The following is a 25,934-nucleotide window of genomic DNA, read 5'->3' on the forward strand; positions in this document are numbered from 1 at the left end:
CTGCCCCTGCCCCTAAAATAAGTTGATGGAAAAGCCCATAACCAGGAGAGAGGGATGTTGGAATTGAGTTGTCAAACTGTCCTGGATGTCTTGTACAAACTGAACAGGCCAATTTACTGCAACACTGCATAGGCTGAAGGCTCCTATCTCGCTTTTACCGTGTTTCCTCCTGATGTTTTATCCTGCAGGACCACACGCTCCCTCCCTGGCCGCTTTTCAGCTCCTCCTGGATTCCAACTAGTACATCCTAGGTAACAGTACTGTGTTAATCCTTACCTTGTGAGCAGCTTCCTTACCGAGGGAGGGAAGAAGCTCGTGTTCAGCTTTCAATGAAAGCAACAGCATTGTGTAATTGATATTTCAGGATGCTAATGGTGATTTGATTTCTATGTCTTCCCCTCTGTAGCTCCAACTCCTGGCTTTCAGGATGAAAACAGCCAGGCTTTGAGAGAAAAAAAACCAACAACAAAAAAGATAACTTCTCCCACACCACCCCTGAGTTTCTCTGCTTATTACTAACCTCCAAGCGCGGGGGTGGCTCTGAAACGCGGCTGTTCCGGCTCTGCCCTCCAGGTGGCAGCGGTGCCACACCGCAGAGGCTCCAATCCCCTCGTCCCCGACTTGAAGTGTTAATGCAATTGACCAATCAGTGCTAAGATGATGGGAGGTAATTGGGTAATTGTATTTTACTGATCACAAGCAGAGAAAGGGAAAGGAAAAAGGGAAAGAAAGAGGGGAAGAGGGAAGGGGACCGCAGTCTGAGAGGAGATTTGGGGAGCGGGGACGCAAAGCTTCGGGACGCGGCATTGGCTTAGAGAAAGGAGCTGCCGCCCTTTAATATCGGAGGGGAAAAGAGGGAAGAGAGGAGCGGGCGGGGGAGGCAGAGAGTTCCAGCCGAAGTGGATGGAAGGGGACTGGGTTTATGCCGCGCTGGGAGCCGCGAGCCGGGGCGATGGCGCTAAGGACCGCGCGGAGCAGCTGCGCTCCCGGTAACGCATCTCTTGGCGGAGGACTAGCCGGCGTCGGGAAGGTCTGCGAGACGAGGGACCAACTTGTGGCTCCAAAATGTACCCGACGCAGCTGGAAATGAGATCAGAGCTGCAGTTTCATTCGAGAAGGATGAGAGGAGCCAGCGACTAAGGATTTTTTTTTTTTTAACCTCCTTCGTTCCATTTTCTATCCTCTTTCCTTATTATTTTTTTCACTTGCCTCACACCCCCGTGGAGCCCCTTGCTTCGCCCTCCTTATTTGAAATAAAAGCCCAATTTGAACTTCTTTCGTCGCGGCGCCCCTGGATTCGCAGCCCGCTGATGGATGAGAAGGGGACCCGGTGGCTGGCAGGGGCCACCGGCGAGGGACCGCGTCACGCGTCTCCCCCGTGATCCCAGCCCTGACCGTGGAGTTCTGCTACACCTGGAGAATCTGGACCGGGTGCCGGGGGTGGGGGCGGGGACAGAGGAAGCGCAAGCCACCCTGAGCCTTTAAAAAAAAGAAGACGACGAAGTAGCTGGGGGAAGGAATGGGTTTCTTCTTGACAGCTGACGGAGCCTTGAAATTTTCCTCCACTACCTCCGCCCCTACCCCCGCCCCCGCCCCCCGCACTCCATTTAACGTGAGATTATGAAATTGCAGAGGCGGTGGAGGGAAGGAGACAGGATATAACAGAGAGTTTGGAGGGAGAGGGGAAGGTGGCTGGCCGGGTGGCTGAAATCAAAAATCCAATTGCGCACTGGGTTGTGATGAGAAATCTAATCAGATCTTTGGAGACGGGGCCGGCCGGAAGGGTGGCGAGTGGGGGGAGTTGAGCCCCAATTTCTTCTTCGAGGTGGGGGCTGGGGAGAGGAATCGGCGATGTAAAACGAGACTTTTTTTTTTTTTTTTTTTTGGTGGCGGTGGCGGTTGGGTGCGTTGCAAAAATGAAGGATGCGGGACGCAGCTATCTCTTGGAACCGAACGCAGTGGATAAACTGATTGTGCAAGACAGAAGGAAGAATGAAGCTTTTTCTTGTGAGACCTGGATCTTAACACACATGTGTATATGTGCACACAGGGAGCATTGAAAAATGAAATAAACCAGTGTCAGACCCGCGGGGGTTGATGTATTCTGACATAAATAATTAACCATAAAAACAGCGACCCCCCCCCTCCCCAAAAGGATGATTGGAAATGGAGAACCGTGGATTCACAAAGAAAAGTATGTGCTTTTTTTTTTTTTTTTTTTTTCTATAAAGGAGAAAGTAAGCCAAGAAAATATTTTTGGAATGAAAAGTTTGGGGCTTTTTTAGGAAAGTAAAGACTTGATATGGTGGTGTTTTCTTTTTGAATTTCCCACAAGAGGAAAGGGAATTAATAATACATCTGCAAAGAAATTTCGGAGAAGAAAAGTTGACCGCGGCAGAATGAGGCATTGATTGGGGGAGAAAAGCCAGCAGAGGACAGTTGGATTTGTGCCTATGTTGACTAAAATTGACGGATAATTGCAGTTGGATTTTTCTTCATCAACCTCCTTTCTCCCCTCTACCCCCCATTTTTTTTTTCTTTTTGGTGTCAAGATCATGCGTTTTTCCGCTTGTTCTTAACCACCTGGATATCCATCCGGATGTTGCTGTGATCAGTCTGAAATACAGTGAGTGAACCTTTTTTTTCTTATTTATTGGTGAAGAAAATGGCCATGAATTTAGCATCCCTGATCCCTTTATCCCTTCACCCCCTGAGTGTGGTTTCTAAAGACCTGGCTGTGGGAGGCCAGAAAATAGGGAGAAGGTGGCCCACACGTTTGCTCCATTGGGCTGTGCTCACTGATAAGCTGGTTTGCTACAATGATGCAGGTTGTCTGCAACCGGGCAAATGCCTTTGCAAATGTTCATCAGGAAAAAAAAAAAAAATCCCCAGGAAAGCCGCTGCAGTGTGGGGTGCCTTGTGCTGTGTGATTGACACTCAAGAATGCGTTTAAGTTGCCTGGCAGCTCCAGAGTTAGATTCACAGATGTTTAGCCATTGGAAATCGAAGGGACACAATTTAAATTTCATTATCCAACCTGACATCGCAGATCAACAGAATGTATTAACACAAATATATGATAATAAACCCAGCAGATGAAGGATGGCTTCTGTCCGGTGGGTGGGTGGAGGGAGGGGGAGTGGGATGGGGGAGGAAGTGATGGAGAGCAGCGGCTGGCTGCCTGCACATCTCTCTTGCACACACAAGCTGGAAGGTACCTAGATGCTCCCCAGTGCTAGGAATGAGAGAATCACCCCCTTCAACCCCACCCCCTCTAACCACTTCTGTGAGTAACAGAGAGGCCGTCCATGAAGGTGCCTGGGGACAGTTAGTTGCCTTCAGTTTTGCCAGAAGCCTTCCCATTATGATCAGGTCAGGGCTGTTTTTAGAAAGAGGCAGAAATTTAGTGTCCTGTGGCAACTTAGATAAAGGTCTGAGGGTTGAGCATCACTGCTTCTCCTCTGCCAGCTTTGTCTTGGGGGAAAGAGGCCATTGAAGGAAATTTTTTTTAAAGGTTGAAAATGCTTAGAGAGCCTGAGGGTCTGGAGATCTCCCTTTTCATCTCTTCCGTCCCCCATCGCTGCCAGGGTCAGAAAGCTGGCTTTTCTTTAGTTTTATTTTATAACAAGAACTCTGCCTGTCAGTCTTCTGGTTTTTCTCTCCAGGGCCTTCTATCAGAATCATAGACTCATATAACTTTAGAACCAGAAGACTCCCCAGAGATCTCATGCCAATAAAAAGGGAAACTGAGGCCTGGGAAAGCCATAACTCTTTGGTGAATGGCCAGATCATAGGTGACAGATGACTCCCATAAGAGCTGGTGAAAGTCAGTTTAGGATCCAAACTGGACAGGAACCAGTCATACTTGGAAGGAATGACTTCTCTCCCCAAAGCTACCGTGTTTATCTAGAAGGGTCAAGGAAGGTACTTATTCCGAGAGCTTGCAGTAAACTCCTTACATTCCAGACCTCAAGGGCAGTCCATTTCTAGCGTTCAGTCTTTTTTTTTTTTTTTTTCAGTTAATAGAAGAACTTAGATAACCCTCCCCTTAATACTGTTTGAAAAGAAAAAAAAAAAAAAAGATCCACATTGCTGGCATATCCTAAAGGAGATGAAAGGCAGCAGTTCTGGGTCCTTTTTGGTGTTGGGCACATTTATTCCAGTGAGTGGTGGTCCCTGGAGAGTCATTAAAGAACTGTGAAGTTAGATTTATATGAGAGAATGATAATGGAAACCAGAAACTCCCTGCTAAAAGCCTCTGAGTCTGTGCTTTCACTCACATCATCTCTTCTTATCCTTTTCATTACCCCTAACTAAACTAGCCTACAGCTGAGCACTTCTCTAATTTGTTTTTCTGGGCACATGTTTCCAGTTGGGACAGAGCTTAGGCACTACATTTACTGACCTATGAAAATAATCTTACAGGACTGTGTTTGTCCCCCCACCCCCCTGACATCCATATAGGTTTCTGCATATTTTATTCCTTGCAGACATTTTTTGCATGTTTATTTTGTTTTTACATGACCACTGTTAAGTCATCAGTGGTGGTCATAGATTGACACCAGTTTTGTCAAGTTCCTACTCAGTTGCAACTTAGCACAACTGATAAAAAAGAAAAAAGAACAAGAAAAAAAGTGTACTCTGAGGATTTTTGTTGCGTAGCCCAGCTCTGGGATTCACACGGGAAACCCAGCCATGCAATCAGCCAATCAGGAAAGGGGATGTTTCTATCTTCCTTTCTTTATTTCTTCCTTTCTGTCTGTCATTTTATCTTTCTTTCTTTCCTCCCTCCCTGCCTTCTTTCTTTTTTTCTCTCCTTCTTTCTTGACATCAAAATTTCTTCATTGCTCCTCTGATTCAACATGCATCCCTCTCCTTCACATTGTCACCCCCTCTCCACATTGACACCCACATGCAAACTTTACTGAGAAAGAGGGCGAAGGGGATGGGGAATAGGGAGAGAAAATATGAATGTGTTTAACATCGTGGGCTGGAATGTGTCCTCCCACCCACCTCCGCTTGAAGCTGTTCTTCAAATCTGGAGATGATGGAACATCTAAGGATGTCATCCTTTTTCAGGCTGGTGAATCATGTCACCAGTACAACATTTCAGGACATGCATTGCCCAGACTGGGGTTTAGTTCCTCTGGTTTGGCAATCAGAGTTGGCTCTGTATTTTAGGCAACTTGCTCATGGACTGATGAAAGAACTGTGGCCAACTGTAGATCTGGAAACTTAGTTCATGAGCTTCTTTCAGGACTGAAGTTGGTACCCTCTGAGTGACATTTGTGAGCAGGGTAACTGTATACTGGAATTTGTTGAAGACCACAGGCCCAAAAGCTGCCAAGTTTTGCAGGGTTTCAAGTTACCTTTTCAAATGCCTTCCTTCTCTAATTTAACAGCTATGAGCTTCAGGCAATACCTTGAATTTCCCTGGCCTTCAGTGTTCTCAACTGTGGGATGGGAATAATATTAACAAATGGGACTTCAACAAATTAGAATGGTCGTGTGAATTTAAAGTAATGGTATGCAAAGCCCCAGCCTAATAGGCTCTCTAAGGAGAGCTGTTTGTTATGGTTTTTCTTGGATTAATTTGGATTAACTTCCTGGGAATGAATACAGGCTGGCCAAGCACTTTACAAGTTCTGATGGCTACACTTAAGAACCAGCAAATGTGCAACTTACCCTACAGTAGTTGCCGGATTCTTCTTTTGAGGTCTTATAAGGAGAGAGTTTTTGTGATATATCGTTTTAGATATGAAATATTGCTTCAAGCTGGAGATTGAAAATCAAGATTTTCTTAGAAAAATAAGTCTCAGCAAAAGTAAGACTTAAATGAGCTTTTAGGGGAAAATATTGCTATTTTGTGGTCTATGTTCTTTTGGTCTAAAAGTTGCAGAAGATAGTTCTATATTAATGGTATAATTTTGGCTACATATTACATTATCTGGATGTGGAATGCATAAAGTAAAGGCAGATTTCTTGGCAATGATATGATTAAATTAGATGGTTTAAAATTTATTACTGATATTAAGATATTGGAGAAGGAAACTGCAACCCACTCCAGTATTCTTGCCTAGAGAATCCCAGGGACGGGGGAGCCTGGTGGGCTGCCGTCTATGGGGTCTCAGAGTCGGGCATGACTAAAGCTAGCTAGCAGCTTAGCAGCAATGTTAAGATACCCAAGTCCACAATTTGGATTCATGGTCTTCCTAGTTATAATGAATCCCCTATGTTAGTTATATATCTTCACTTTGTAAAAGGATGAAGACTCACTAGACTCTATGGGGACAAGATTTCACGTGGACATATATGTCTTAACTGTTTGCGCATGCAAATCTTCCAACACCAACTCACCAGTAGTTTTCTGAGACTGTCAGTCAGGGTTACAGTTTATCATTTCATTCTCTACATCAGCAGCCAAAAGTTCTGTCCATTTCCTCAATATGCTTCTGGAAACCTGTTCTCCCACTGAGGGAAAAAGAATCCTACTGTTTTAATTATTAGTATTCTTGATGTCTCAGCTGCGGATGAGACAGTCAGGCTGAGGAGTTGCCCCTTGGATGTTTGTACTGCTTCTTTGCAATTAGGAAAGCAATTTGAATTCTATGTTGGCTTCGGAAAAGCATCCCAAAGTTAACTGTTTTCACTGATCTTAAAAGGAGATGGAAATCATTTGTGAACGTTCTTACCATTTTGTTAACTTGACTTTTTGGTGTGCTTCTTACAGCTGACTGAGAAATTGAGTAAACTCAGACTCTAGCATCTTGATTTGAATACTCAGGTTTCCACTGGGTCTCAAGTGTTATGTGAGCCATTAACCTCTCTGAGCTTGTCTGCTTATCTGTAAAAGAGAGGTAAAAACAACAACCTCTTGGGGCTGACTGATATGAAGATAGAATCAGACTGTCATATGCCATGTACAATGTGTTCAATAAATGCACATTTATTTATTTATTTTTTTAGCTTAAATTTCTTTATTTATTTATTTATTTATTTATTTATTTATTTTTAAATTTTAAAATCTTGTTTGGGAACGCATATAAATGCACATTTAAACTGAGCATCTCTGATTTTACTTTAGGTAGCATACAGTTTGCAAAAAACCAATAGGATCTTGTTTGAGGGAAGCTGTTCATATAAATTCTTGTTGATATAGATTAAAAAATGAAAGATTTATAGACAAGGTTAGAGTAACACAGATAGATTTCACTGTTTTTGGTAAGGTCCTAGACTTTTAAAACATATTTGAAAGTGCTTTAGTGAATGCCATTTCTTTAAGAAAGATTACAGCATACTTTATGAATTGTGGAAAATGTACTATCTGTCCATGAAAACTGTCCATGTAAACTTTAGATTGTCAAGTATTTTATAATATAGGCTTACAAAATAATAGCTTATGAACAGTGTGTTAGAAGATGATTCCAAGGGATCAAGAGTCTATTTCTTATTTCTTCAAAATGATTTCTCTGGAGAAATGTAAATTTGGCAGTTGAAACTCGATTGGGCAGGTCTTGTGGCAGAAAGAGTGTGCTTGTAACACTCTCTGAGGGCAAGGATTTTATGTGTTCTTTGGTGTGTCCTTAGCACCTCAGAAGAGGGTCTGACACCTGGTGTGCCTGCAGTAGATATTCCTTGAATGTCTAATTGAACTCATGGGGTCGCAAAGAGTCGGACACGACTGAGCAACTGAACTGAACTGAACTGAACTGAACTGAACTGAAGAGAATCACCTCCAAAGAACTCAAATGCAGGTGTATGCGCATAAGAAGCCTGGTCTGTAGGAATCTGTGGAAGCTTAATGAGAAATATCAGTGAGTGTAATGGCTCTGTGTTTATGTGTGTTTTCATACCTGCGCATACACAGAGATTTTAAGCACCCTTTGAGTGGTTTCTTTCTGTTGGAAAAGCTGAGATCTGAAAGCTATGTGATACAGTGTATTTTTCTTAATCTTAGTGCTGTCAATAATGGACTGTTAACAGTTGATAAAATCACCTCATCTCTCTTAGGTTGGTCTTATATTCTTTCCTGTTAAATAACAGTTAAAAACTAAGAATCTCTTAAGCACTAAGACTTTAGGATTTTGAATTCATAACTGACTACCAAGAAATTCAAGATTCCTAGGAGTTGAAAACATATAAAATCTCTGATCCCAGCTTGTCAAAACGTGGAGAACAGCATTGTATTCTGTGAGAAAGGCAGAATTAATGTCACAGTGACAGATATGTAGAGTAAAAAGGTAAAGAAGGCATCTAGAGCATGTGAAGGGAAATAGAATAAATTTGGAGTAGGCAAACACTGGATCTCAAATATTTTTCACTCCTTGTTAGCTGGAAGATCCTGAGTAGGAAAGTTAATCTTGCTATGTCTCAATTTTGCTCAAATATAAAAATGGAGATCATTTTTCTGGCAGTTATTTTGGGAGCACTAATTAAGATGTCTAAATGTTTGGCACATGATTAGTACACAATAAATGCTAGCTCACTTTCTTTCTTCTCATTGAATTCTTTGGTTATTTTCCACAGAAATGGGAACATTTAACTGAAAGTCTGTGAGTGTTTTGCCTTACCTTTACTGAGTATGTAAATGAGGATCTTTTGCAACTTTGCTCTCAAAGTGGATAATGTTATTTTTGATAATATTTTCCAATGTCAGATTCATAGTGAAGTTTAAAAATAATGAACAATTTATGTAAGATTAACAAACTTATTTCAACTTAGGCATAAGCCGATGACAGCTTTTTATGCTTGTGGGTGCTTTCAACACTTCTGAGGTTATGGGCATAATTTTATAATTATGGTAGTAACTACCATTTATTGAGCATTTGATATGTACCAGGCACTATGGTGATAATATAACATTTTTCTCCAAAGTTCTCACTTAGGGAACTGAAATATAAAGAAGATAAGTAATTGGTCTAAGCTTATCCAACAACTAAGTGATAGAGCTGGAGGTAGGGGCTCCATCTTTCAGGACTTTAGGAACAGGATCAGAATCAGTAAATGCAAACATGTTGCCTTGGTAACAAATAAGCATGGCAGCTCACTGTCCTCTATCCTGATACGCAAACTGAATATCTTAATTGGGACTCAGATCTCTAGTTTTCCTGTTTGCTGAAACAAAGGTTGTAATCAAATGTTAGATTATGAATACCTTGCATCTATCTTTTGGTCAGTCTGTTTTTAATACCCAAGTGTGCCCCTACCTGAGAAAGAGATAACTTCTAAGAAAGACTTGGGTAAAAATTGTCCTAACTCACTCAACAGAACTGCTGGACAGAAAGACTTTGTTGCAAAATGCTATGAGATCATCTGGAAATTCACGATCGTGCGAAAAATAAGGTCAATGCTAATAATAAGTTCGGAGTTTTGTTAACGGCATCCTACAACTCTGGTGGACTCCTATTTGTGGGCAACCTCCCCCCATCACCTGATCTCAGTCCTTGTGATGTTTGATCTCTGTAGCACTTAGTACCATTGGTGCCACTAGCTTTCTGAAACTCTTCCTGTGGGGTTGATCTGCTGTTTGGTATCACCTCCTTTATTCATTTCACTTTATCCTCCTCCTGTCCTCCTGCTCTCTCCTGAAATGTGGAAAGCCTCTTCTATGAATCAGTTCTATTCCGAGTCTCTTTGCATCTCTGAGATGTCTGCTGGGCTTGTTTGGAGAGATGATGCTCAAATCTTTGGCCTCAACCACCTTGTGTAATCTGACAAGTCCTAAATATCCAGGGCCAGCAAGATCTCACTTTCTTACCTGGACTTCTGTAGGCCTCTCAAACCTAATACACTTACTGTACTTGATTACTTTCTCTCCAGAAGCCTATATATTTTCAGTTTCATATCAATATCTCTTTAAACACTAATCAAATTATTCATCCATTTACTCACTGTCTCAAACTCAGCTTTTCTATCCCTCAGTCCAGTGTTTATTGCTTCTTTCCTAGATACCTTCCTAACTAATATTTCTGATGCTAACTTTTCTTTAATATGGTCCATCATTCATATTTCCTTCAGAGGGACCTTACTAAGAAATAAAGCTGAGCATTCCCTCCTCTATATTCTATGAACATAGAATAAAATTCAGATTCTTCTAATGATACACACTCTGACCAGCCTGTTTATTCCTCTCATCTGGCTGCCATACCAGAGGCGCATGGTTGTACGCCCAGTCATGTCTGACTCTTTATGACCCCGGGGACTGTAGCCTGCTAGGCTCCTCTCCGTGGAATTATCCAGGCAAGAATATTGGAGTGGGTTGACATTTCCTACTCCAGGGAATCTTCCTGACCCAGGGATCAGACCTGCATATCTTGTGTCTCCTGCATTTGCCGACGGATTCTTTCCCGCTGTACCACCTGGTCTCCCTGCCATACTGAATGCTTGATTTCTCTGGAGATATCCCAGGTGAGTTTTTGGCTCCAAATTTATGAAAGCTACTCCGTTTGCCTAGGATCTACTCTTCACAGGTCAAATTTCAGTACCGGTTACTTCCTCTGGGAAAATCTTTCCCAGCTCTCCTAGACCCACGGAATCCTCTTGTCTCTGTTACACCAGCATTTTGTTCATAGAGCTGTGATAGCTGTGATTATTCTTATATTAATGTCTACTTGGCTGAAACCTGCTAGATTGTGGCTTCTTTTAGGAAAAGAACAGCATGTTACCTGCTTGTCCTCTCCCACATCTAGTTAATTTAGCTCACTAGAGTATTCAAATGTATTTTGGTAGAGTCATCCAAGGAGTGGACTGATCTAACACATCCTTCAAGTGAAGAGCTTCCTTGAATTCAGTCTGGTACAGGCCATTATTTTCCCAATATTTTTCCCACTAAGATCAGCTTTTCATTCTTTTTCCTCTAAGGATCCATGTTTTGAAACTTAATTTTGCCCAGTAAATGCTTTGCAACTTGTTCCTCCACTTTCCTAATTACAGACATATGCATGCCCGTCACCATTCTTGTAATGTGCTGATTGAACACTGTGACCTTGAGTTGATATAAACTGAGCCAAAAGATGTTTTGCAAAAGACCTTACACCATTATAGGAATACATGCATGATTTCTAATTGGCTTTTTGAAATATTGATAAGAGTAGTCTTTGAGACTTCAAGTCTTTCAGATAGTTCTGGAAATATATTTTGGTGCTAATCCTATGCTCTAATTTAGAGGTGCTAATAGGCTCAGTGCAGGTTTGGCTATGCATACTCCTTAATGGCATTGTTTGCAAAGAATATTGTTCCCAAAAGTGAAGGTGCAACTTGTAGCTGGGCATTGCAGGAGCTGCACAGTTGTATGAAGGGGACCTTCTTAGTCAGCAATGACTATTGGAAAGAATCATGACTTTTAATTTTGGGTCATGCCCAAAATAAGGGCTTATGCAATGAGAGAATAAAAGAAGATATTCTCCTTACTAAAAGTGTCTGGATTAAAACTTTGGTGAGCTGCAGTCACTTTTTGCAACATGCAAATACCTGGTTTTATGGAGCCAGGTATATATTTACAGGAGATGCTCTGGTTTCATGCTTTAGAAGGAGTCTTCCTCCTTTCTTTCATAAGAAACAGCAGAAGACACTGAAGTTAAATGAAAATGCTAAATGGTAAGACCCATTTAATTATGGTTTAGTTTTATTCTTCAATCTTTGAATACAAATGTCTTAAATATGTTGAATTGGAACATATGCTTTTCTTTCAGGATATTTTCCATGTTTTTCTTCTAGTTTTAGATGTTTTCTTCCCAGCTTAGGGGCTGCTATTATTATCTTTCATAATACTAATAGTAATCACTAATAATAGCCATAGTAAATGAGAGAGCAAGCTCAGCATTGGCTCCACTAAATAATAGCAAATGCATACTTGCTTCTGCTAAAGTGCAAACCTCTGAGACAACCCTGTTTGCTTGGGAAGGGTCTATGTGTTTTATTCCATCAATTTTCACCAAGTCATTGGGGGGAATATAAGGGAATCTAGCCGTTCCATTATATATATTATTTGTTGATAAGATAGGTATCAGGGATAGTGGGTAAGTTTCATAGATTTAACAAAGAGTACTTATTTTTTGTCTCTAAGGTTGATTACTGCTGTCCTCGATGTGGTCCTGTCTAGAACAAGTCATTTGATTTATTTGCAATGTTTTAATAAATATCCTATGGTCCATATAGCTTTTTTTTTTGTTTTGTTTTGTTTTTTTTGAGGCTATGAATCATAGTATTAAGGAACTCATTCTCAAGACAATAGCTTGGTTTTCTTTAACCACTGATTTGATAATGATGTTGGAAAGTTCAGTAACTAAGAGTTTCATTGTTTAAGGTGCATGGCATTTGAAAATGTAAAAATTATGCTTCTCTAGGATGGTTTAAGGTTGAATGTGAGCTGATCTCAGAATGTGCTGATTTTTACAACCTTAGGAGAAGGAGGGAGAGAAAGGGAGGGAGGGAGGAAAGGAGGGAGATACACAGAGAGAGAGATGGCTCTGTTCTGAGCCTGGCTTCAGTGCTGTTGTAACCTGGGCAGAGAGAAGGCTGAGTATAGTTAGTGGATCTCTAGAGAGAAGCAGGTTCCTGGACAGGGACCAGAGCCTGGGTGTGGTGAACGAATTCAAATGCATTATGGGGAGTGATTGGGGGACTGTGATTTCTTCTAACTGAAAAGGCAGAAAGTCAGGAGCTATCCTAAAAGAGTTAACGTCTACACAGTGCTGTTCAGGAAGGCAAGGATGGAACTAGGGAGGCTTTCTCTGTATTGTTTGAACGTTGCCATGGCAATTGTTTCCAGCAGAAGTTACGTGTTTTTCAGTTCCCCAAAGCCACAAACAGGGTTTCCTTCTCCTTCTCATCCTCCCCCTATCCTTCCCTGCCTCCCTGAATGCTTAGCCCTTATCTTTCCATCCTTATTTCCCGTTCATCTGTCTTTTCTTTTTTTTCTCTCACCTTCTCAGCTCTTTCCTTATTAGCCACAAAAATATTCCAAGTCCAGGAGTCACTTTTAGGCAGAAAGTGAGTCAGACATAGAGCTTCCTCTCTGGCTTTCTGTATTCCCACTTGTGTTTACCTATTAAAGACCTAATTAGATGGAAGCTGAGGTTGGAAGCAGGGTTGGGGCTTTCCCTTGTTGGTAGGACACAAAACATATTATAAGGGTTGGTGTTGTGGGGATGTGTTAATCGGATCGCTGCAGGCAAGTGCAGAGCAGCAGTCTCTGACAATTAGAAAGAACAATGACTTTCCTATGACAGAGCCCACTCTCTTAACTGGAGAAGGATTAGCATGCATTGCAGGTCTCAGGAAGGTTCCTGTAGACCCTGAGAGAGAGAGAGCTCTGCCTTGCAAATGCCTCCTGTCTCTTTCAAGGAAGGCTGCTGCCTCTCCTTGAGCTGATTTTTATTGCCAAAGAAAGAGACGTGAGGGGGCAGTGAGAGATCTGGTTTCGTGGGTGATGGGGGACCCATTGCAGACCTGGGCCGGAGGATATATTGTGGGGACGTTCAGAAGAAACCTTTGCCTGCTGAGTGCACGTGGCCAGTGAATTGTGAAACGGGTCTCATTAGAGCCTTTCATATCCCGGCATGTGCCAAAGTGCTTTGCCGGCACCGCGCCATCACTTCAGGTCCAACCCTGCTGCTGTTGGCTGCAGCCAAGAAGGGACAGAGGCTCTGTCTGTATTAAAGCTCTCAGTCTCATCCTTCTCTGTCTACTGTTCATTGTAAGGCAGCTCTGGGCCTTTCAGTGTGGGCCGGGATGAAACACAACACATCTAGGTGTTTGTAGAAAGGACACATGAAAGGTTTTGAGCATCACAGACAGGTTGGAGGCAGCCAGTGGGTTCTGACACCCAGAGGTCCCCTCTCTTTTCCCTACAACTGGCATCAAAGTTGTCTCTAGACTTCCCAGCACATATGCCCAGATACTCACCTGAAAGAGATAATGGGTATTTCAGGGCTAAATGAGTCATTAGCGTTGTTATTGTTTAATTGCTAAGCTGTGTCTGACTCTTTGCAACCCCATGGACTGTAGCCTACCAGGCTCCTCTGTCCATGGAATTTCCCAGGCAAGAATATTGGAGTGGGTTGCCATTTCCTTCTCCAGAGGATCTTCCCATCTTATCAACCCAGAGATGGAACCTGTTTCTCCTGCTTAGCAGGCAGATTCTTTACCACTGTGCCACCAGGGAAGCCCTGATTCAGCAGAGACTTTGTATTGTTAATTAAAGAGGGACTTTTTGCTTTGGGGGGAGATTCATATACTAGAAATTTTAGAATCAAATTTTATGTCCCAAAGCATAGCCCCATTTGCTCTTGTTGTTCAGTCACTAAGTCATGTCTGACTCTTTATGATTGGATGGACTACAGCCTATCAGGCTCCTTTGTCCTTCACCATCTCCTAGAGTTTGCTCAGATTCGTGTCCACTGAGTCGGTGGTGCTATCTAACCATCTCATCCTCTGTTGTTCCCTTGTCCTTTTGCCTTCAATCTTTCCCAGCATCAGGGTCTTTTCTAAGGCTCGGCTCTTCTAATCAGGTGGCCAAAGTATTGGAACTTCAGCTTAAGCATCAGTCCTTCCAGTGAATATTCATATTCAATAGCCCCATTAGTAGTAGCTGCCAAATGCTGAATGTTGTATACCAGGTACTGTGCATGTCTCTTATTTAGACTGGCCACTGATTCTATAAGATGGATAATTTGACAGCATAGACACAGGAACCAGATTGACTAGAGACCTGTCCCTGCTTAGATCTGTGGTTTTGGCCAATTTACTTACCCCTTTGAACCTCACATTTTCATGTGCAGCATGAGAATAAATATAGTACAGAGTTGTGGTGAATTATAATTGAAATAATGCATGTGAAGCTTTTAGCAGAATGCTTGCATGTAGAAAACACTCAAGCTATTATTTGTAAAAATGTAAGAGGTGTTTTCATGCAACAATATTATGAAATAATCACTAGGTATGTGCCTCAAGGCAGAACAAAATTAAAAATAGTTAAGGGCAGATTGCTTAATGAAAAAAAAGGAAAAATAATGCTGGAAGATGAATTTGTGAATTTGGAATGGTAAATTCCTGATATATTTGGTTTAACTCTACAATTTGAAAGAAGGATAGGATCATTGAAATAGATTTTTGTTGCATTCATTCTAGATCAAAAATTTAAATTCAACCATGTTAGAGTTTTCTTGTGAAACTGATGTCTTGTATCAGCTGTGATGTCTTACATTGGAAAAAGCTAAAAGATCTAACCAGATTAAGCAAAAACAGAGAATTTACTGACATATGCAACTGAAAAGGTCTGCAGTGCATGGAGTTCAGTTATGACTTGATCCAGATGTTAACAACGTCATGGGAATTCTTGCTCTATTTTCTCTGTAATTCTCTTGGCTCAGTATTCTTACATGGACTATTTTCATCCTCAGGCTATTGGGTTTGCACTCCCTCATCCCTCCACCGAAAAAAAAAAAAAAAGATTCACACTCTTATCCCATTATTCCCAGAAAGCATCCTGAGATTAGACTAATTTAGGTCATATGCTCACTCATGGACCAATCACGTCCTTGAAGAGAATGGAATTGAGGGTCAGATACATCCCTAGATGGAATTTAGGGGCTCTTGAGAGACAAGAGGAATTTGCAGCTGGAGAGATAATTACAAATAACCATAGGTCTAATGGTTGCATAGGACTTCCCTGGTGGTTCAGATGGTAAAGCGTCTGCCTACAATGCGGGAGACCTGGGTTCAGTCCCTGGGTCGGGAAGATCTCCTGGAGAAGGAAATGGCAACCCCACTTCTGTATTCTTCCATGGGGTCGTAAAGAGTCAGATGTGACTGAGCAACTTCCCTTTCACTTTCACAATGGTTGTGAGCAGGCTCTTTTGTTTCACACTGTAACTTGCTACAAGGATTAATTTTGTTTCTACTTCTCTGTAATGCTATGTTGTATATAGGTATTGAAGGTTTAATAACCAACCAAGGAGTTCCGTTCTTCCAGCAATCATCTGGCTGTAGCTATCAATTTTTCAGAGAAACAACTTCATCAGCATTCATGCTACTTTTGCATTGCTTCTCTCATCTCTTAGGAACAAGTCCTTGCTTTTGAAAGGGAATTTACAGGCTTTTTTGCAAGTGAGGAAACAAAAGCAAAAACAAAAGAATCCTCTTCACTCTATTGGTAGAGGTTTTAAGTGATTTCAAATACCCATGCTCCTGGTCAATTGCACCAGCCATGGGTGTGCTTCTATCCAGCTTTGATTTCACTGAATTTGCCACTGCAAAGATCTCAGCAGTCACGCCATCCATTCCCAAATTCTCCATTTTGCCCACCCAGGGATGGTGACTCAGGTAATATGACACAGTATCCTTTGCTTCTTAATGGGTGAGGTAGAGGAAATAAGTGTCTGGGTTTTGAATACGTGAGAAGTCCTGTTCAAAGCAGAGGACTGCTCAGAAGTTCTAGGACTGGGAACAATCTCTTTCGTAGTCTTCACACTCTGTAGCTAGATTAGTGCATAGTATAGGTACTATATTCATACTTATGCAGTGACTTTCTTCTATCATGCAATGATTTGAAACTCAAACCATGTTCATATGCTTCTCATGGAGAAAATTACTGATGGAAGAGGCTGTGCCTAGAAAGTTAAAAGAAGATGGGCATTTTTGATTGCCTGTTATATGGTAGTAGTAGTTTATTTTACATATTTTATCTCACAGCCTTACAAAATTTCAACAATAATAACAATAGTATCAGGAACCAATAATTTGTTGTTACTATTAAGTCATTCAGTTGTGTCCAGTTCTTTGCAAACCGATGGACTGAAGCAAGCCAAGCTTCCCTGTCCTTCACCATCTTCCGGCGCTTGCTCAGACTCATGTCCATTGAGTCAGTGATACCATCCAACCATCTCATCCTCTGTCATCCTGTTCTCCTCCTGCCTTCAGTCTTTCTCAGCATCAGGGTCTTTTCTAATGAGTCAATACTTCATATCAGGTGGCCAAAGTGTTGGAGCGTCAGCTTGAGCTTCAGCCCTTCCAATGAATATACAGGATTGATTTCCTTTAGGATTGACTGGTTTGATCTCCCTGAAGTCCAAGGGACTCTCAAGAGTCTTCTCCAGCACCACAGTTCTGAAGCATCCAATGGTTAAAAAGAAACCAATAATAGGGAACATTTATTGATAAATTACTATGTGTAGGTGCTATTCCATATGCTTTAGCTTTGTAACAACATTGAATCCACAAGCAAATAAGTGCATTTTTTAGTATGAAGAATGGAAAATGTGGAGAGGCTTAATGACTTCCTCAAATCTCAGGACTGATAAATAGCAGTTTTCTTTTGAACTTCGGGTCAACCCTGCAGTTTCTGTGCTTTTCTGTGCTGCCTCTTACAGGAGATTACTGAACTAAAAACAAAAACAAGAGAACCTTAAATTTGTTTTTTTAAGTTTCAAGAAATTGAAGTGCCATAGTACAGCTTTCCTGTAACTTCATTTGCTTTTTATTTGCTCTGCCTTCCCCTCCTCTTCTTTTCTTAGGTAGTCTCCATTTTGGCAATCTATTATAGTATTTTTCAGCCTCTAGTTTAACCCAGGGCAGCTGCCCCACCACAACTCTAGATGTAAAAGTCAAGCTTTACCTTCCCCATTTATTTTAATTATAACCATTCAAGGTCATCACACATAAACCTAAAGAGGTGTTTTAGGAGGGCTTCTTGTTTGTCATATGTTGGGGAAAGTGAAGAAACTTTTCATCTCTCAGTCGTCTCCTGGCAACTGAACTTTCAATTGCAGATGTTAGGGGTTGGCAGGCCCTCTTCCTTAAGATGCAGTGATACTAATAATCGCAAGCTTGGCTGCATGAGGCTGTGCCATGCATTTCTTTACTCAGCTGTAACAATGAGAAGACATCTCCCGTAGATAGAAAAGGAACACTTGGCCCTTTCCTCAGTGGTTCCTAAGACTCTTTAGTCTTCCCCACGAGGATGGTACGTGGGAGAGGCAGAAGGGGACATAGCTCTGAGACACTGATTTTGCTATCGTTCCCAAGAAGCTACCCAACAAAATTGCTATTCTCAGCTCATCTGGGCATCAGGCCAGATCGGAGGCAATGCCCCAAATCAGTTTTCTTACTCCTTCAGCATACCTCCCTTCCTTTTGCTTATGAGACAAGCCCTGCAGGAACAGGAAAAGCAGGCACAACACTGTCCTGGCAGGAGCTATGGACACAAATGCTTGCTCACTTAGTGCCCGTGTACACACATACGCACGTGATCCCCAGAGCCTTACCTCCGTGTCCTGAGTTCCTACCTGACTTCTGAAGGGCCTTGTAGAGACATGTGTCATTTATTTTTCTCTAGGGCTCAAGATAAAAAGAGAAAGAACTATGTACATGGTAATAGACTGTGGATTCCGGGCATGGTTTGACAGCTGAGAAATATTCTCCTGATTGCCTCCCATGTATTTGACCCAATATCTTCTGTTCAAAGAATATAAAGTGATTTTAATATCAATTGCGGCTTCTTATCCCCCACTCTAAGGCCTTTTAAAGAACAAATGGAAGAGGCTTGGGCTAATCACTGTTTTATAATATCTGAACCATTGCTTCCTGTCCCTTAGGGCTGGCAAGACAGACTAGGTTCTTATTTTACACTCTGTGTAGAATATGCCCGTTTCCTAACCTAACACCGGCTTTTAGCACTTATCAGGCCCAGATAACTATAATCATGTCCTGATTTATCCTTCTCAGTCCTGTCTATCTTTATCACCAGTTGTTTATCTTCCAAAGGCACTGCTTCTGTGTGGTTCTCCTACTAAAGCCTCACTTATGATATAAGTGCTGGACCCCAAAACCTGGCATTGTGCCAGAGGGACTCTATTTCTCAACTCTTTCTCCTCTCAATTTCAGTTTGTATCTTGGCTATGGTGTTCAGGTCAGTTCAGTTCAGTCACTCAATCATGTCTGACTGTTCGCCACTCCATGGACTGCAGCATGCCAGGCTTCCCTAACCATCACCAACTCCTGGAGCTTGCTCAAACTCATGTCCATCTAGTCATTGATGCCATCCAACCATTTCATCCTCTGTTGTCCCCTTCTCCTCCTGCCTTCAGTCTTTCCCAGCATCAGGGTCTTTTCCAATGAGTCAGTTCTTTGCATCAGGTGGCCAAAATATTCGAGCCTCAACTTCAGCATCCGTCCTTCCAATGAAAATTCAGGACTGATTACCTTTAGGATTGACTGGATGGGTCTCCTTAAATCTAAGGGAGTCTCAAGAGTCTTCTCCAACACCACAGTTCAAAAGCATCAATTCTTTGGAGCTCAGCTTTCTTTATGGTCCAACTCTCAATCCATATATGAGTACTAGAAAAAACATAGTCTTTACCAGATGGACCTTTGCTGGAAAAGTAATGTCTCTCTTTTGTAATATGCTGTCTAGGCTGGTCATAGCTTTCTTCCAAAGAGTAAGAATCTTTTAATTTCATGACTGCAGTCACCATCTGCAGTGATTTTGGAGCCCAAGAAAATAAAGTATGTCACTGTTTCCATTGTTTCCCCATCTATTTGCCATGAAGTTATGGGACTGGATGCCATGATCTTTGTGTTTTTAATGTTGAGTTTTAAGCCAGGATTTTCCCTCTCCTCTTTCATTTTCATCAAGAGGCTCTTTAGTTTCTCTTTGTTTCTGCCAGAAGGGTGGTGTCATCTGCATACCTGAGGTTATTAGTATTTCTCCCAGCAATCTCGATTCCAGCTTGAGTTTCATCCAGCCTGGCATTTCACATGATGAACTCTACGTATAAGTTAAATAAGCAGGGTGACAACATACAGCCTTGATGTACTCCTTTCCCAATTTGGAAGCAGTCCGTTGTTCCATGTCTGGTTCTAACTGTTGCTTCTTAACCTGCATACAGCTTTCTCAGGAGGCAAGTAAAGTGGTCTAGTATTCCCATCTGTTTAAGAATTGTACATACTTTTTTGTGATCCACACAGGCTAAGGCTTTGGCACAGTCAATGAAGCAGAAGTAGATGTTTTTCTGGAACTCTCTTGCTTTCTCTATGATCCAGGGGATGTTGGCGATTTGATCTCTGGTCCCTCTGGCTAGGGTGCGTTGTTTTCGTTCCCTATATCCCGCTCTGTACAGGTGATCACGCTGTGCACCTACTATCTGTTTTCTCACCTAGACTGAATGCTCTCTGAGGTCGGTCCTTTGGCTGTCACTTTTGTGCATTCGCCTCAAGACTTACCTATAAGACATGCTCAGTATATGCTTTGCCTTTGGAAAAAAAATTTTTTTTTTCCTTTATAAGCTTCTAATTGCTGATCTAACAAGATTTTAGAGAGCAGTGCTTTTTTTTAAATTAGCTTTTCATTAATTTTCCTAATAAAGAGCCTCATAGATTCTACTTGGGGACAGGCAACCTTTTCTGTTAGAGGACCCCATCTGACAGTGTCTTTCTTTGACATAAGAGGAATTCTCTTTTGCTGAGTTTTCTGCAGAGTTCCTTTAGAGAGCAGTTGTTTGAAGAGCAGTAGATCAGAGCTTCAGGTTTCCTATGGCTGTTTGCTTAGTAGGGATGTGAAGGTACCAAGTCGAAGCAATGTGCTTCTGTGGGCAGAGACAGGCGTGGATTCTGTGGAGGTCTACTAGCTTCCATTTTTCTGTAGTGTTCACAGGATGATGGCTTTCCCAGGCTTGACCAAGGTCCACGTTTATGATGCTATTTTTCCCCCAAGTTCCTGTGCTATGAAAGTTACAAAGAGCATAACAAAGAAGTTTGACCATTTCACATCTCCTGGCCATATTTCCATATTATTCTTATACATGACATTGATTCCTGAGAATCCACCAAATGGGCAGGTGTGATGCTGAAGTTTGCAAGAACAAACGTGAAAGAGAAGCCGAATGTAGTGAGTTTCTCACAAAATTAAGTTGATGTGATTTAAAAACTGACTTTTATTCTTTTAAATTTCTTGTCATTTTATTAGGTTCCAAATGACCTTCTCAAAGGTGAATGATTATGGTAATAAATGGTATTTTAAAAATATTCTGCTAATTTCATTATAGTTGGCAAAATAAGTTACTGTGTCTGTGTGGGTTCATTGGTCTGTGACAAATGACTCTTGTATCTGTCATTAACTTCAGTTAACTTCAATAGTTCAATAGTCTAGAACAGTGCCATAAGATATAAATATTAGAGCTCTAGAAAAAACCTGGAGCAAGTGGTTCTGAGTAAAACAGGAAAGTGAACCGGTATCTCTGCAGCTCCCCAACAGCATCTTGGTAAAACGGGAAAGTGAGCCTGTATCTCTGCATCTTCCCCAACAGCATCTTGGTAAAATGGGAAAGTGAGACTGTATCTCTGCAGCTTCCCCAGCAGCATCTTGGTAATGGTCATTTCCCGCTGTTGAATGCTGTTTTCAAATAGAACTTTTTCCAGGACTGATGCTGCTACCCCCTGGCCTCAGGACTCTAAGCAAGTTTCCTGTTTGTATCCTTCAGTATCTGTAAAACGAGGAGCTGGATATAAATGCTCTGCAGTATTCCTTTGAGCACTCTCTTTCTAGAGTCTAAGGCATTTCATAGAACTATTTGCAGGTAACAAGACTGCATTTGCCAGAGAGATTGGAAATGCCTTTCCCTTGTTCCTTTTTCTCAGATATTCTGGCCAGCTTATTTCCTTTCTTTACATCTTCTTGCCCTTCTCTGTCATTTTCTTTTTTTTTAAATCATGCTTGTCAAATTTATTCCTTTCTTCTCCTGTCTCTTTCTTGCCAAGTCCTTCTTCGCATTAGAGTTGCCTATTTTGTGTGTGTGGCAATTCTGCAGGGTAAGCACTTCATTTTAGACTCGCTTCCACTAATTAACTACAAAATTAAGTAGGTGAATTCATTGATTCAGCACTTGGTTTGATGTTTATATTAACTCATTAAAAGGGAAGCCCTGGATATGGCCAGAGGCTTGACGGGAATCTGTCCCTCCCCCTGAAATTTCCTTTGACTTCCCACACTAGATAGCGATCTCGCTGTTTCTCAGAAGTATTCATGTATCTGGGGAGCAGCCAAATGACCGAAGCAGTGTCAGGCAGGAATTCCATTCTTTGTGACTACAGAAACAATCCTTGCTTGTTCTTCTCCTTCTCTCTGAGCTTCCTTCTGTGCCTTCAGTTCTGCTGTCGTATGGGTACGTGTGTGCCCAGTCCTCAGACTTGTCTGACTCTGTGCGTCCTGCTGGACTGTAGCTCGCCAGGCTCCTCTGTCCCTGGAATTCTCCAGGCAAGAATTCTGGAATGGTTTGCCATTTTGATATCTGGAGAATTTCATTTTGATGCCTACTGAGATTTCAGGCATGTCTATTCCATGTCAGATGCCCACCCAGACCAGTGTCCTCCTACCCCCAACCCCAAGAAGGAAATAGGACTGCACACCTGTTGAAACCTTCACCGTGTTGCCATCAAAAAGAACTCAAGTAAGAAGCTGTTAGGGTTCCATACCCTGCATTAGAACTGTCAACTGGTTTTCAGAAAAAGGAGTCACTTAAAATCTGGTTGTGTTTCTGTTTTCAACAATCAAATCATGTTTCATCCTTTTGTGCTTTAGCCCATAATGACCACAAGTGAACGACAGTTACCGTGGTCATTTGTCACAGAATTGTGTTTACCTTTATGATTTGTGTAGGGATTCACAACTTCCTTCACATCCCAACAAATAAGGATCTAAATGAAAAAAAAATATGTTCATGGTAAAGTGGAATGGAATGCGGTGGTTTGTAATACAGTAGTTTCCACTGTAAAAGAAGGCTTTCTTGGAGCCCATCCAAACAGTTCAGTTACTTGTCTAAAGCAAATGGACTAAAAGACTAATGTACGAAATAAACGTTCTTTGCTTTCCTATACCTTCTTTATCTCATGTGTCTGTTAAAAGTCCTGAAATGTGTGCTCTTGCCTTAAGACAGTGTTAATTTTATTTGTTCCATTTAGTATCTTGTGTGCACTGGTTGTTAACATAAATTGACCTTAACTTTCTATTGCAGCACAACCTCTGTTGTACACACCTTTACCGTGGTACTTATCGCATCTTTTAGTAATTACATATTTATTATTTATCTTCCCCACATGCTTTTGAGTTTTTCCTGTGTAAGAGCCAGACTTCTTCATGTACCTCTTCGGTACGTAGTAGGTAATCAATGTTGTAAGCAAATTAATGGAATAGTGAACACTTGAAGCTTAGAATTTGTTTAGAGCAAGATTTGATCCCTCTGTTGATAAGACAATTTAAATTTGAGTAAAATTTCCATTTGTAACATTCAATAGCAGGATATTTTGAATTAGTCTATCTCATAGTGCTATTAAATTTGTTCTACGCCTTTGTGTTTTAGGACACGACTTTAGGTCTTAAAACATATCTACACATGGTTTTAAAAATATGATGAATGAATATAACTCAAAGAACCAACTAGTTTTAACCAAGTTACCCAATAATGTTTATTAAGGAAAAAGAAAAGTTCCCAGTGTAATCAGTAAGCTCTACTTTTTATAGTGTAACTATTTTATATTTGTAAGTTTGTTCTGAAAAACACAGAGACAGAGTGAAGAAATCTAAGGTGATAATAGCTTATCTTAGGTCAAATTAAACTGTTAATTGTTAAATCCCTTCCAAAATCCTATGGTATAAACAAAACATATGAGTTTTGCTTAATCTTTGGATTCAAATTCAAAAATAATTCTATTTGATACTATCTGAAATTTATATATGTGTGTTTATATGTATTAATATATAGACATAGGCATATATGTACATATGCCCATGCATCTAGAGATGTATGTATATGTGCACAGATATACATACATATTCTTTAGTGGATCATAATTTAGAAGTATGGTCTTAATTTCAGTATTTTGCCTATAAGATATAATGTTAATAACATTATGCTGTCATTAAAATTATGAATAGAATGTGAGAGATAAGGTTATTTTGCATTTGTACAGAAATGACATCATTTTCATTATAAAAGGGATTACATATAGTTGGAATTTAGTGTAGTATAGTTGTGGCTCATTCAATAAATTATACAAGAATATATTATTTCAAAATCCCATTCCTTTGAAAACCTGATACTATTGTTTTAACAGTTTTGAACAAAGATTATAGCCTGACTACAAAGTTAAAAGTAAAATAATTATTTGTATAATAATTTATATAATATGTTTTGTATATATTATATTTGTAGAATAACTTGTATAACAATATTATACAAATGTTCACATTGATTTCCATTTGAGAACTTGCTTGCTGCTAAATTTTAGCTCCTAACATCTTTTTACAGTTGAGCTATAATAACTGATTAAAATAAAAGAGTTTCACCAAGTATTGGGTACTTTGGCTAGTTTTGATACAATTACATAATTCTGGACTCTAGGGAAGTGCATGCATTCCACAAAGTAGGATCTGTGACTAAAGGTAGGAGAGCTAGTGTATATAGATTATTGATTTTGAGTGAAGAATTTGAATTTGCACACTTTTTAAAAGATAAATTCAGGATTATTCTTTGCCTTTTGAAGCAGTAATGCATTTGGTGTTTTTTGCAGTGTCAGAAAAAAGAAAATGAATCATAGGTTTACACTGTATTCATAGAGTCTGGATAATTTAATTAATGTTTTTATAATAAGACTTGCATTTCTCCAACATGTTTTTTGGTTGGGACTTTGAACTAAATGAAGATGTTTTATTGAAATTATGATTTCTAACAACAACTTTTTTTTTTTGATAACTCAGTTGAATGAGTCTGAGGACCATTGTTGTTTCTCTATAGGACATTTACCCTTTCTCTGCACATACACACAATGTTTCAATTATATCAAGAGGTTCACAGAATCTCTTCCATGGATCATGGTTCTTGTTTTGTAGATATGATTCTTATTGATAGGTTTACCTGGATCATCTACCAATCTAGAACTCATAGCAATTTCCTTATGTATTTATCATTACCTTCAATTTCTGAATCAAACATGAGTGAATCAAGAAAAGTTGAAATTCATTATACTCCCAGATACTCATTTTATTTTGTTCCTAAGTGTGCAGTACTGGGTCTATTGTAGCCTGCTCTTTGTGAATGAGTTTTGTTGTGGCTTTTTGTTTGTCTTGATTTTTTTTTTCTGTTTGCTTTTGGTTTTCCATTTCTGAGGCTGTTGGAGAAAAATGTTAGCTCCAAGAAAGCTACCAAATAACTCTTTTTCATGGAAATCTCAAAATATTTTTTCAATTATTGGTTCCATCTCTTCAAACAGCTTCAACTCAGTGAAAAACTTTCAGGTTTCTGGAACTCCTGAGTATATCTCTGTTCAGGCTATAGTCAATTTGGAGACTGCCCATTGTATTGTGCAGACATGGAGGAATGTGTCATGCTAAGATTTTTAATGATATTTTATAGCACTGAACTTCAGATAGAACCTTTTGGAATAGGACTGAATGCTTGTCTGACTAGAATTATATCAATAACTGAATGAGGTAGGAGATATAGCAAGTGGCCTGCACTCGGTGGTTTGTTTCTAGTTTGTCTAATAATAGGATGTGATAAAAATAAAATGTTGTCACTGATGCTCTGGGTCTGGGATGTAGTTGAGAATGAAACCATTGATGTCCACCAGATTATCCATATGTACCAGTCTTGAAAGAGTCCCTCATGTGCCCTCACTCATATAGCCAGAGGGAATCTACTTGTAAAGTTGATGAGAGTGAAGAATGAATGCCTCAAACCCCAATGAGAAGTTTAGGGTTGAACAGAAATATTATTTTAGTAGTTTAAGGGGGCAAGGAATAGCCCCAACTCCTATTCATTGAGTCCATTTCAGCCAGAGCCAGGACCTGGGCATAGCTTACATAGTTCAGTGCAGAACAGATTATCAAATGTCTGTTTTGTAACATGCTTAGCAGAACTGGACATGGAACAACAGACTGGTTC

The 25,934-nt window shown here is 40.6% G+C and overlaps 1 protein-coding gene across 1 annotated transcript in view; it reads left to right on the forward strand.

Annotated features, from left to right (window-relative positions):
- LRRC4C (leucine rich repeat containing 4C) overlaps window positions 726–25,934 on the forward strand; it is a 192,385-nt gene continuing 167,176 nt past the window's right edge. Inside the window, exon 1 of the mRNA XM_018059225.1 lies at window positions 726–2,626. The gene's annotated coding sequence lies outside the window, so the exon portion shown is untranslated. The remainder of the gene's footprint in view (window positions 2,627–25,934) is intronic.

The sequence above is a fragment of the Capra hircus genome, chromosome 15, assembly GCF_001704415.2.
Source record: "Capra hircus breed San Clemente chromosome 15, ASM170441v1, whole genome shotgun sequence".
NCBI classification, from domain to species: domain Eukaryota; kingdom Metazoa; phylum Chordata; class Mammalia; order Artiodactyla; family Bovidae; genus Capra; species Capra hircus.